The 11,938-nt window shown below is 44.3% G+C and overlaps 1 long non-coding RNA gene across 1 annotated transcript in view; it reads right to left on the minus strand.

The window, feature by feature from the left end:
- Positions 1-10,624, minus strand: part of LOC132692512 (uncharacterized) — a 47,832-nt gene extending 37,208 nt beyond the window's left edge. Inside the window, exon 1 of the long non-coding RNA XR_013555281.2 lies at positions 9,979-10,624. This is a non-coding gene — a long non-coding RNA (uncharacterized LOC132692512). The remainder of the gene's footprint in view (positions 1-9,978) is intronic.
- Between the last annotated feature and the right edge of the window lie 1,314 nt (positions 10,625-11,938).

Genomic DNA, 11,938 nt, shown 5'->3' on the forward strand with positions numbered 1-11,938 from the left:
CTGTGTAAAGATAAAACTGTATTTTCTCCTTGCATACAGTAGACACTTGGTAAAAAGTGATTGAATGAATAAACTCTTTCTCCCTGCTGGTACTGATTATTTGTGAAGCCCATTTACTCTTTCCAAGCCTCTTTTTAATCTCCATTAGCTTGTTTTATCCTCAAAACACTCGCCTCAGGTTTGCCACTACTGAGAACTTGGCATGGGGGGCATTAGTATTGCTATTTATCAGGTGACGAAAATCGAAGGGCTCTCAGTCAATGCCACTCAGACAGTGTTTGGAGAAGCAGACTTAGCATGAGGGCTCCTGGCTCGTTTCTCAATACTCTTTTCACACAGCCAGGATGTCTCACGCTCAGGATGACAGCTGACATTTACTGAGCACATACTATGTGCCAGGTACCATGCTAACAGCCTTATGTGTGTTATCTTCTTTAATCCCACAACAACCCTCCAGGTAGATATTATTACTATCCTCATTCTACATGGGGGGCGTGTGATAAAGTACAGGAAGAGAGAGGTCAAGTAAAGAGAGATAAAGGCACATAGCCGATAAATGGTGAAGCCAGGATTCGACCCCAAGTTTTCTGGCTTAAATTCACGAATTTAACTGCTATAAAATTACTGTCTTAAGATGAAAGCCATGTAATATCATCCTGCAAAGAAGCTCTTTCAAGGAAAACCAGAGAAAGAGGGACTATTTAATCCAAAAGGATGGTCCCCTAAAGACGAACTCTCAGGTATTTGGGGAAGCATATGGGGGTGAATAGGACTCTATGGGAACCCCCCTGCCCCAGAGAAATTAGTCTTTGAAATCTATTTGATTGAAATATATTTTATAAGAGAACACTCAAATGCATTCTGGTTTAAAGAGCAATTCTAGAATGTCGCCTGAATTTTTACCAATCCTGGTGAATCTTTTGTGTTGTGCAAGGGATCCATCTTCAACACGGAGTCTAATTTTATTCTCAGATCTAGTGGATTTCAATCCAAGTCATGTCTCTGTTCCTTTAGTTCTGTCTTGATTACAATAGGAAGTATAATATTCATTTTTTAAATTCCTACTTTTCTCTCTAATGATGCCATATTCCATAGTACGACTCACCTAAAAATACATAGAACAATATTCTCACTGTAAGTATGTAAAGAATCACAGTTATTTGCCTTCATAATATTATAAGTGTGATGTGTACTATTATTAAAAGTAAATTTGGAATGGATATAATTTTATTAGTTTAAGAAAAAATAAAAAAGAATATTTTCTGCGTGTGTCAGTATTTTTAAGGTAACAAATGAAAGAAATTCAAATAAAACCATCTTATATAATAAGGGAAATGTATTAGTTCATGTAACTAGGAAATTCAGCAGTCAAGAGGGCCCGAGGGGCACCTGGGTGGCTCAGTCGGTTAACGTCTGACTTCAGCTCAGGTCATGATCTCACGGTTCATGAGTTCGAGCCCCGAGTCGGGCTCTGTGCTGACAGCTCAGAGCCTGGAGCCCGCTTCAGATTCTTTGTCTCCCTCTGTCTGCCCCTCCACCGCTTGCACTCTGTCTCTCACATTGTCTCAAAAATAAACAAACATTAAGAGGACCTGAAAAATCTCTAAGACTCAAGTGATGTCATTTGCTCTCACTTTTTCCCTCTGTCCTTTTTTCATCCCCTTTTCTGTCCCTGGCTCATGGTAAATGCTACATAGGTACTTGTTTTTAGTATTGCTATCCATATTTGTATTAGAATTACTTGACCCTGGACAGGTTGCTTCACATCTCTGCTTTAGGAAGTCCTTCTATAAAATGGGAATGATATACCTATTTCAAAGTGTGAAGTTTAGGTAACCACGACATGTAGAGAGCATCAAGCATTTTGCACACAAACGAGCCTGGCCATCATCAGGTGGGACGTGTACTTGCTTTACAACCCTTGACCCCTCTCATGGATCCCCACCATGGAGAGAGCAAACCAAGGGAAAACCACGTAGAGCAGAGCCTTGCTGTTGATTTCTTTCTCAGCACGTGTAATCAGGTGTTACTCTTAAAAAGTCACTGCAAGTACCTTCCTGGTCTGTGCCCCCTTGGTCTGTTCCCAGTCTACAAACAGTTTTAACATTTGCTCTAATTAGCAAAATCAGTGTACTTTTGATAGTGAAAGAGAAAAAGCAATTTCTCACCCGTTAGGTGATAGTTGACTCTTCTCTTTTCCTGCCTCACGCTTCCTGTTCTAATCCACAGAGCCTCGTCTGAAATTTTAGCCTTAAACATGACCAGTAAATACTGCCTTAAATCATAGGCCTCGAAACAGGTGAGAAGTTAACCATATGAAAACAATTGAGATAGCCCGAGCTAAGGCTAGAAATGTTAAAGGTTGTTTAAGAGTGGATTCCCAGCTGTCTCCTGTATACAGCCTTGCCCTAAATAATTTCTGGGGGGATTTTATCACTTTTCTTTCTTTCTGATGGCATCTTCCCCTTAAAACTCTTCCCAGAAATAGGATCTCACTTTAAATTCTCTTAGATTTCTGAAAGTAGGCAGAACAGTTGGATACAAATGCGACACTGGGACACTTTAAAAAGTTTTGCCCGCACCAAACTTATTTCCTCGTGAAGTTTGTTTTCAACTGCAACACCTATTTATTAGTAACAGTACAAGACAGGACAGCAGACTCTTGGCACCAGAAATGGGGAACGTTGAATATATATAATGGACACACAATAAACTATATACATTTAAAGCGTCAACTTTGAACTGAGAACAAACTGAGGGTTGATGGGGGGTGGGAGGGAGGGGAGGGTGGGTGATGGGCATTGAGGAGGGCACCTTTTGGGATGAGCACTGGGTGTTGTATGGAAGCCAATTTGACAATAAATTTCATATTTAAAAAAATTTTAAAAATAATAAATAAAGTGTCAACTTTGATAAGTTTTGACATATGTCTACGTCTGTCAAGCCATCGCCACAATCAAGGAAAATACCATATAAATCACCCCCAGAAATTCCCTCTGGAGTTCGGATGTCTCTTTTCCTTACTTCTAAAGTGTGTCTAATTTTTTCCAAGGTAAAGAAAAACACTATTTACTTATCGTTAGAAGCAAAGATTTTAGTACATATGTGGAACCTAGGCAGAAGTGGTACGACTCCATTACAAACTGACTTTTAGAACCAGGAGAGGAACTGGTTACCCCATTAAGTAGAGTGTCTGCTTTCTAGCTGCCGGTCTGCTAACTATGAAGAGACTTTGGGGGGAATGGGTTGTCCTTCAGGGATTTCTAAGCACTCCATAAACTAGGCTCATCCAGCCTGATGCGGCTCTCGGAGGTCTTATTTTAAACAGATGGGAAAGAAAGTACGTTGCCTCCCCGTGACCCTTTTGGAGGCGCTGAAAAAGTCACCAGTGAGGTAGATGGCCATAACCATATAGTCCCCCGATTTCTGAAGCAGAAGTCAACCCACAAGACCCAACAATCCCAGGTAGAGCTCAAGCCATGTACTAAGAAACTAGAAGAAAAAAAAGAAAGAAAGATAAGAACAGAGGAAACATTCATCCTCAGTGAGTCACTGGAGCTTCTGAGCTGGATCCTCCTATGAAGCCCTTAAAGAATTATGAAACGTTTTGGCTCAGTAGGAGGAAGGAGTGTTCACCAGATTGTCCTGCAAAACGTGTGCAGGAAATTATCCATCAGGTGGGAGAGGAGAACACTGCAATTCCGTCCAGATGAGACATGATCAGAACAATGCAGGGTCTGCGCTGAGAAATGAAACAAAAGCATATGAAATCAAACGAGGTGAGGCGAGGTTGGAGGAGGAGCTGGGAAGAGCAGCGGCATTTGGAAATACCGTATGCCAGTTGGACCTTAGAAATTGTTTTCCCTCCCATTCCATCCCAGACCTCTGCTTCCCATCTCTTAAATTCCTTGGAATTCCCCCGTGGGCCTAAGGGGAGCGGGGGGGGGGGGGTGGGGGGGTGGGGGGGCCGTGGAGGGGAACATCCATTGTTCAGGGGCAGGGGGTGGTAATATGTAATTGTTGAAATGGATTCAATATGACTGAATCTAAATAAACATACAGCTTTATCAGCTGGAGATGAAAGGGTCTGACCAGCTCTGAGCCTCTTTCCCTGAAAAGCGCAGAGATACTAAAAGGAAATCTTATCAAGGGGTTTTAGAATCCAGAAGGAGATATGAAGTAGCCGACTTAAAACATACACAAGATAGGATCTGGAGACAAATGGAATCGACTGAATTCCCTTTGTCTCTCCTTCCATTTTTCTTCTTTGGTAAGAGCTGATAAATATCTGTGTGCAAAGGCAGTGAGGGGAATTCAAGAAACACAGTATTTTTAAAATAAAAGAAAAACTCAACCGAAGTCCATGTGAAAAGGCCCCTTTCCTTCTTCACACTGGCATGGCGAGCAAGCCTTAGCTAAGCCTTGGAATCTCTTGTCTAGGCATAAAGATCAAAAGCCTTCTGTGTTGGCCAAGCTTGTTTATTGCTGCTATAGGGGCTCTCTCGAACCCAGGGGGAGCCAGGCACGAATACCCACCATGAAATCAGAAGCCTCCGTGAGTAGGGCAAATGGGTGTTTCAGTTCTATCTTTCTGAAGGATTTGTAGGGCCACCCCAGGAAGGAAGCAGAAGTTTCTATACCTCTTCCAGCAGGGAGGATGTGCCCAAGGAAAGGCCCCTGTTAAATTAAGCAGTTTAACATTCCTTAGTCTTTTCTTTTTCTTATTAAAAAAAGATTGGGGAGCCTGGTTGGCTCAGGCGGTTAAGCATTCAACTTCAGCTCAGGTCATGATCTCACCATCCGTGGGTTCCAGCCCCACATCAGGCTCTGTGTTGACAGCTCAGAGCCTGGAGCCTGCTTCGGATTCTGGATTCTGTGTCTCCCTCTCTCTCTGCCTCTCCCCTGCTCGCACGCGCTCTCTGTCCCCCCAAAATAAATGGATATTAAAGGGGCGCCTGGGTGGCTCGTCGGTTGAGCGGCCGACTTCAGCTCAGGTCACGATCTCGCGGTCCGTGAGTTTGAGCCCGGCGTCAGGCTCTGTGCTGACAGCTCGGAGCCTGGAGCCTGTTTCTGATTCTGTGTCTCCCTCTCTCTGCCCCTCCCCCGTTCATGCTCTGTCACTCTCTGTCTCAAAAATAAATAAATGTTAAAAAAAAAAAAATTAAAAAAAAAATAAATGGATATTAAAAAAAATTTTTTTAAGAAATAACTGAAAATTTAATATAATTTGAAATTAATAATATTCATTTGTGTTCATTTTAGATAAAAAGTCCAGATGGGCAAAAAAGAAGAAAACCCCTGTTAACATTTTCCCAACTACTCTTCCTAAGTGGCTCAGTCCGCTGAGCATGCAACTCTTGATTTCAGCTCAGGTCATGATCTCATGGTTCGTGGGTTTGAACCCCACATCGGTGTCTGTGCTGACAGTGCAGAGTCTGCTTGGGATTCTCTCTCTCTCCCCGTCTCAGTTCCTCCCCCACTTGTGCTCTCTCTGTCTCAAAATAAATAATTAACTTAAAAAATTTTTTAAACCCCCAAACTTTTATAAAACCAGGGGCACCTGGGTGGTTCAGTCAGTTGAGCAACTGACTCTTGATTTTAGCTGAGGTATGATCTCATGGTTCATGGGTTTGAGCCCTGAGTCGGGCCTCGCACTGGCAGTGTGGAGACTGCTTGGAATTCTCTCTCTCTCTCTCTCTCTCTCTCTCTCTCTCTCTCTCTCTCCCCCTCTCTCTGCCTCTCCCCTGCTTGCTCCATCTCTCTCAAAATAAATAAACTTAAAAATAAAAGAAAACCTTTCAAAACCAAATGAAAAATCACACTTTTTTTTTTATGATTTACTTGCTGCCCCCACTTAACAATACATACAATGACTATGTCATCATATGTCTAACTAATTCCCCTGTCCTGGGTAGCTTGGTTGTTTGCAGGATTTTGTTATTATAAACGACCTGCAGCTAAATTCCTAAATGTCCTAAAACGACCTGTGCAAATTCCTAACCTATTTCCTTAGGAGAAGTTCCTGGAGGTGGTGAGTCAAAGCTGTGTGTGATTTGTGGATTTCTGGCTTCTTGTCATACTGTAACCTTCCCAAGCCCCTGTGGCTGCTGCAAGTTTTGTCAGTCTGCTGGGCCATCTTATTACACCTGGGGCTAACTCCGGGGACTGTCAATCTTCTGCTAACCTGATAGTCTCAAAGTCGGGTCTAAAAATAAAATTAAAAAAAAAACAACAAACTTTTAGTAGACTTGAAATGATGGTTTACTGAATACATTCACCCTCCCTTGCCTCCCTGCAGTCTGGGGCTTGGCCGGTCTCAGGTGCACAGAGACGCCAACCTCTAGGACTGGGGCACCAGCTGTTTAATTTCTTTAATTACTCGTAAGATGGATTAGTTTTCATTTATGCGTTTGTCCATTTGTTTTTCTTTCGCTAACTGGCTATTCATCCCCTTAGCCCATTTTTCTTTCTTTTTTTTTTTTTTAAATGTTTTTATTTATTTTTGAGACAGAGAGAGAGCATGAGCAGGGGAGGGGCAGAGAGAGAGGGAGACACAGAACCCAAAGCAGGCTCCAGGCTCTGAGCCGTCAGCACAGAGCCTGACGCGGGGCTCGAACCCACGGAGGGTGAGATCATGACCTGAGCTGAAGTCGGACGCCCAACCAACTGAGCCACCCAGGTGCCCCAGCCCATTTTTCTATTGTGATAGTCATTTTTTTTCTTCATAAGAACTCTTTATATGTAAACGATATTTTCATCAGATTTTAATACAAGTTATATATTTCTTCAAAGTTTACTATTTGACCTTTTAACTTTTTTTAATGTTTATTTTTTTGAGAGAGAAGAGACAGGGAAAGCGTATGAGTTGGGGAGGGGCAGAGAGAGAGAGAGAATCCCAAGCAGGCTCCCCACTGTCAGAGCAGGGTCGGACTGGAGATTTGAACCCACGAACCATGAGATCATGACCTCAGCTGAAATCAAGAGTCGACGCTCAACCGACTGAGCCACCCAGGTGCGCCGACCATTAACTTTTTAGTAGTATACTGTTTCGTCATATACTCAAAAAAAGTTTCAGATTAAAAAAAAAAAAAGGTTTCTGCCTTGGGATCATGCTTACAAAGTTCTCCATTTATCTCTGCTCTCTGAAGGAAGATGGTGGTTTTTAGACAATGCTTCATCAAACCCCCATGGCTACGTTTTATGTATTTTTGGCCCCAAAAGAACAGAGGCAGTGAGTAGATCGATGAGATTTTGTATTACAGTGGAATAAAACCTTACATATTTTTGTTTACTGGAGTTGGCTTACTTTGGCTAACTTATCACAGAGCATGAAAAGTCCAGGTTGGCCCCCAAATACACAATGATGCCCAAGGGGATGCTGCTTCTTTGTTTGAATGCTCACATTCATTTGGAACCCTGTGTCTTTGGAGCTCTGAGCAGACACGTTCACCTTGCCTCAAGCTCCTTCCTCATCCTTGAGCACCTGACCTGTTAAATACGAATTTGTTAAGCTAGTTGGAACGGCCGCCTCTAAAGTAGAGCCAAGGGGAGAGCCTCTTTGTTAAGAGAGTGTCTCCCAGAGAACTGCTCGGGTACAATCCATGGGGGGTGGGACAGGATGGAGTGGCATAGTCCTCTACTCAGAATGACCTTAAATATTCTTCAGAACCTTTATAAAACCAGACTCAAATCTGAAGAAACAATTGGCTTCTCTGAATTTCATGGTGGGCACATGTGTGTTGCACACGGAAAGTTCAGTTTCCCAAAAGGGGATTATTTTGTACAACAGGGTGATATCCAAAAGGAAAATCTGACCCATATTATCTAGAAATCCACTCTGTTATTGGACCTAAATCTCGGCATCCAGAACGCATCTCGGTTTTGTGCCTGCCCAGCACCCATTCTCTCTTCTTGGATTGATGGCACGTCGGTTTTGCTTTGAGGAATCTTACTGCCTTCCCTCTCCAAATGTATGATTTGACAATAGAGGGGCTGAGCCCATTCTATGACACCGTGTAGGCATAGGAGTCAGACCTAGCCAGAGTGTTTCATTCTCCTTGGCTGCAGTGATTGGTTCAAGGACAGGCACATGACTCCAGCTGACCAGTAAAATTCAATGCCTGGGCTTTTCATTGATATTAATGGGAAAGAGATGTGTTCTTTTCACTAGTGACGTTGAGCAGACAGGTTGTGAGCCTGGACCTTGGTCGCCACCTTGTCGTTTCATGGGAGGAGGCTGTCTGCATGGAACCTACCTGCCCAGAGGAAAGCAGATCCAAGAAACAGAAGGGGGCGGAGGCCTGACTACTACAGTGAGCCCCTAGACATACCCATGCCTGAAACTGAAGTCCCCTCCTAAACTGGTTCCTGAGCCAACCCCCTCTTCTGCTTACCTTCGGGTGAGGTGATATTTTAGTCACCTGAGCACTATTTCTCAGTAATAAGAAAACGGCAGCTTTTTTTTTTTTTTTTTAATGGGTCTGGAGCAATGGTTCTCAAACTTTAGTGGCATTACAAATACTTGAATGGCTCTTTGAATGTTTATTTATTTTTGAGAGAGAGAGAGTGAGCAGGGGAGGGGCAGAGAGAGAGAGGAGACAGAGAATCCCAAGCAGGTTCTGAGCTGTCGGTGCAGAGCCGGATGTGGGGCTCAAACTCACTGTGAGATAAACGCCCCAAGTGGAAATCAAGAGTCAAAGGCTAAACCCACTGAGCCACCGGGATGCCCCAGAAAACAGAAGCCCCTCAAGAGCTCGACACACCTTGGCAATGAAGCCAAGTGTGAAAGAAGTTTTGGTCTGCGAGTCTGGATTGTTAGTCCTACCTCCACTAACTACTTTCAAATCCTTGGGCTAGTCACTTCCTTCGCGGCGGCTCACTTTTCTCACCTGCGAAAGAGGTTCTGGGAAGAGAGAAACTCTAAATGTATCTTCTAAGGCCCTCAGACTTAGCTCTGTGGTAACATTGTGTCCATACTTCAAGTCAACCTGCGGTGCTGTCTCTAACTGCCACCTCCACAGCCAGTGACAGATGACACTGGTTTATTTAAAAGCTGAAAATCAAGTCAGAAGGACCAAATATTCTCTAAGGGACTAGGAGTAGAGCAAGACGATCTCTAAGCCATTGCCGGGATATAGATTCCCTTGGCAGTGTGTTAACGAGGTACTATAATAACACATTAGCTATTATAACCATCGTATAGATTAGTAATAAATATTTTGCTCTAAAAAGGTTCTACTGCTCCAGTTTTGCTGAGCTAAAGTAAACCAAGATCCTACTATGTCAACAGATGACACAAGTGTTCAGAAGTGATGCTGTCCGCTCCAGGCAGAGGAACAGAGAAGGCGGGAAGAGAAGCTGGTCACATCCCCAAGGAGCCTTCATCATAGCCCCACTATTTACTTCGGCGAATTAGCAATGCTCAGAACTTCAGACACGGTCACGGAATGATCTTTGAGAAATACAAATAAAATTATACAATTCCTCTGCTTTCAGTCTGTCATTGATTCCCTGGTGCCTTCAGAACTAAGTCCAAACCCTTGGTGTGGTATAAAAGCTCTTTGGGATGTAAGCCTTGCTTTAAAAAAAAGTTTTTTTTTTAATGTTTATTTATTATTTTTGAGAGAGAGAGAGAGAGACAGAGTGCAAGTCGGGGAGGGGCAGAGGGAGGGAGACACAGAACCCGAAGCAGGCTACAGGCTCTGAGCTGTCAGCACAGAGCCCGACATGGGGCTCAAACCCACAGAATGTGAGATCACGCCCTGAGCTGAAGTCAGATGCCCAACCAACCGAGCCACCCAGGTGGCCCTGTAAGCCTTGCCTTTAATTCCATCCTGCAACACCGTCTCCTGCCATTCTTCTCTACATACCTAACCTACATTAATAGGTCGACACACATGAAACGCTTAGCATACTTACTAGCATTTAGTAAGCGCTTAAAAATGTTGGCTGTCATTACTGTCCATTACTGATACTCACAGTTACCCAAAGATGCATTACCGGTCCTGGGCCTGTTTGTCCTGAATCCAGCCTCGCGCTTTCCCTGCTCTGTTTTCACCCTTCGCCACTGACCCCTGCAGTGGCAGTGTTTCAGATGTCCCAGAAAATGACGGAGGCTAAGAAGAAAGGAGAGGGCAGGGCCTTCCCCTCCTTGCTGCCCTGGGGACTTGTGCAGCAGTAACCATGTGTCTTCTCTAGTTCCAGCTCTCCCCGAACAGGCCCGCTGTGGTTTCAGCTCTGGGTTTGGGTTCTTCTTTTTTCCCTCTAGCAGGGGTGGCTGTGGCTTCCTGCCGATGCCCGTTTCTGCCTTGCCCCGTCATCCCGTTGAGTTCTCTCGTCCGCATAGCCGCGCCCCTGCTTTACATTCCCTCTGTTGCATAAACTCCAAGAGGTGTCTGTTTTCCCAGAGAGACCCTGACGGAACCACACAACCCGCTCTCCCACCACAGGCCTCTGCTTGTGCTGTATTTCCGCCTGCTCATCCTCAAGGCCAGCTCTGGGTCATCCTTGGAGACCCGCTTGTAACCAGCGCTATCTCTCTGAAGCTCTCCCAGTTTTCCACCCACTTTTTCCTGACCAGTGAATCAGGTATCCCCCCCTCCGACCCATCTCTCGCATAAAGAGTGGTTTATTTTGGGCCACGGCCGCAGACTTAATTGTCTTAAAAGCAAGGGCAGTGTCATTGTCAACACGGTATCTCAAATCCACCATATAGAAGATGTATTTACGGAAGGAATGACCGCATGCGTAACTAGGGAAACACTTGGCAAATCCAGATAAAAAGAATTGCAAACCGTCATGTCTCCTTTTTTCTTATGAGCAGAACCCTGGTTCTGTTTGGAACGGCACTGTTCCCGGCCCTGGAAGTACTTGCTTTTCCAGCCTCCCTGGCAACTCAAGGAGTCAACCTGATGAAACAAACGGAAGACTGCCAGGGAGGATTCTGGGAAAGCTTTTGTTTTTTTTTTTTTAACGTTTATTTGTTTTGAGAGAGAGAGAAAGAGCACAGGGGAGGGTCAGAGGGAGGGAGAGAGAGAATCCCAAGCAGCCTCCACTCTATCAGCGCAGAGCCCGATGTGGGGCTCAAACTCTCGAACAGTGAGATCGTGACCTGAGTCGAAACCAAGAGTCGGATGCCTAACCGACTGCACCACCAAGGCGCCCCTTTGCTTTTCCAGTAGAGGGGCAAGCCGCAGCCCCAAACCACCTTTCCCCCACTCTGCTTGTTCTGCGCCTTGAATGTCGGTGTGCTATCTGAAACACACATGAAACAATGAGTGTGAGGGAAAGAACCCAACGCGTTTGAGGCAGCAAAGTAAAGAACAGAAAAAATATGGGCTTCTTAGGGCATCACTGGATTTCTGGGTATGGCAGAAAAAGAAACTCTCCTTGTGAGCTATTGTTCTTCCAGTTCTGCGTCACCTACAGCCAAATGCGTGCCTAATGGATAGAATCTGCCATTTGGGGATAATCTATCGTTGTTCCCTTTCATCATCCCAGATAAAGTGTGGTACAGTCACAATTAGATTATCCAGTACCTGTGGCTAATTTGGGGAGTCCAAAGGAAAAAAAAATAGGATAATGGATGTGACGGTTAATTTTATGTTTCAAGTTGGCTGGGCTACTGTATCCAGCTATTTGACCAAACACCAGTCTAGACGTTGCTGTGGAGGTATTTTTAGACGGAATTAACATTTAAGTCAGTAGACTTTGAGTAAAGCAAATCACCCTCCATAATGCAGGTGGGCCTCGTCCAATCAGTCAAAGGTCTTACGAGAGAAAGACTGAAGTTTCCCAAGGAAGAGAGAATTCTGCTTGCAGACTATCTTTGGATTTGAACTACACACTGAATTCTGCCCTGGGCTTCTAGCCTGTGGTCTGCCTTACAGATTGTGAATTTGCCAGCCCCCACAGTTGTGTGAGCCCATTCCTTAAAATA

This window comes from Panthera onca, chromosome B1 (genome assembly GCF_046562875.1).
Source record: "Panthera onca isolate mPanOnc1 chromosome B1, mPanOnc1 haplotype 2, whole genome shotgun sequence".
Lineage (NCBI taxonomy): Eukaryota > Metazoa > Chordata > Mammalia > Carnivora > Felidae > Panthera > Panthera onca.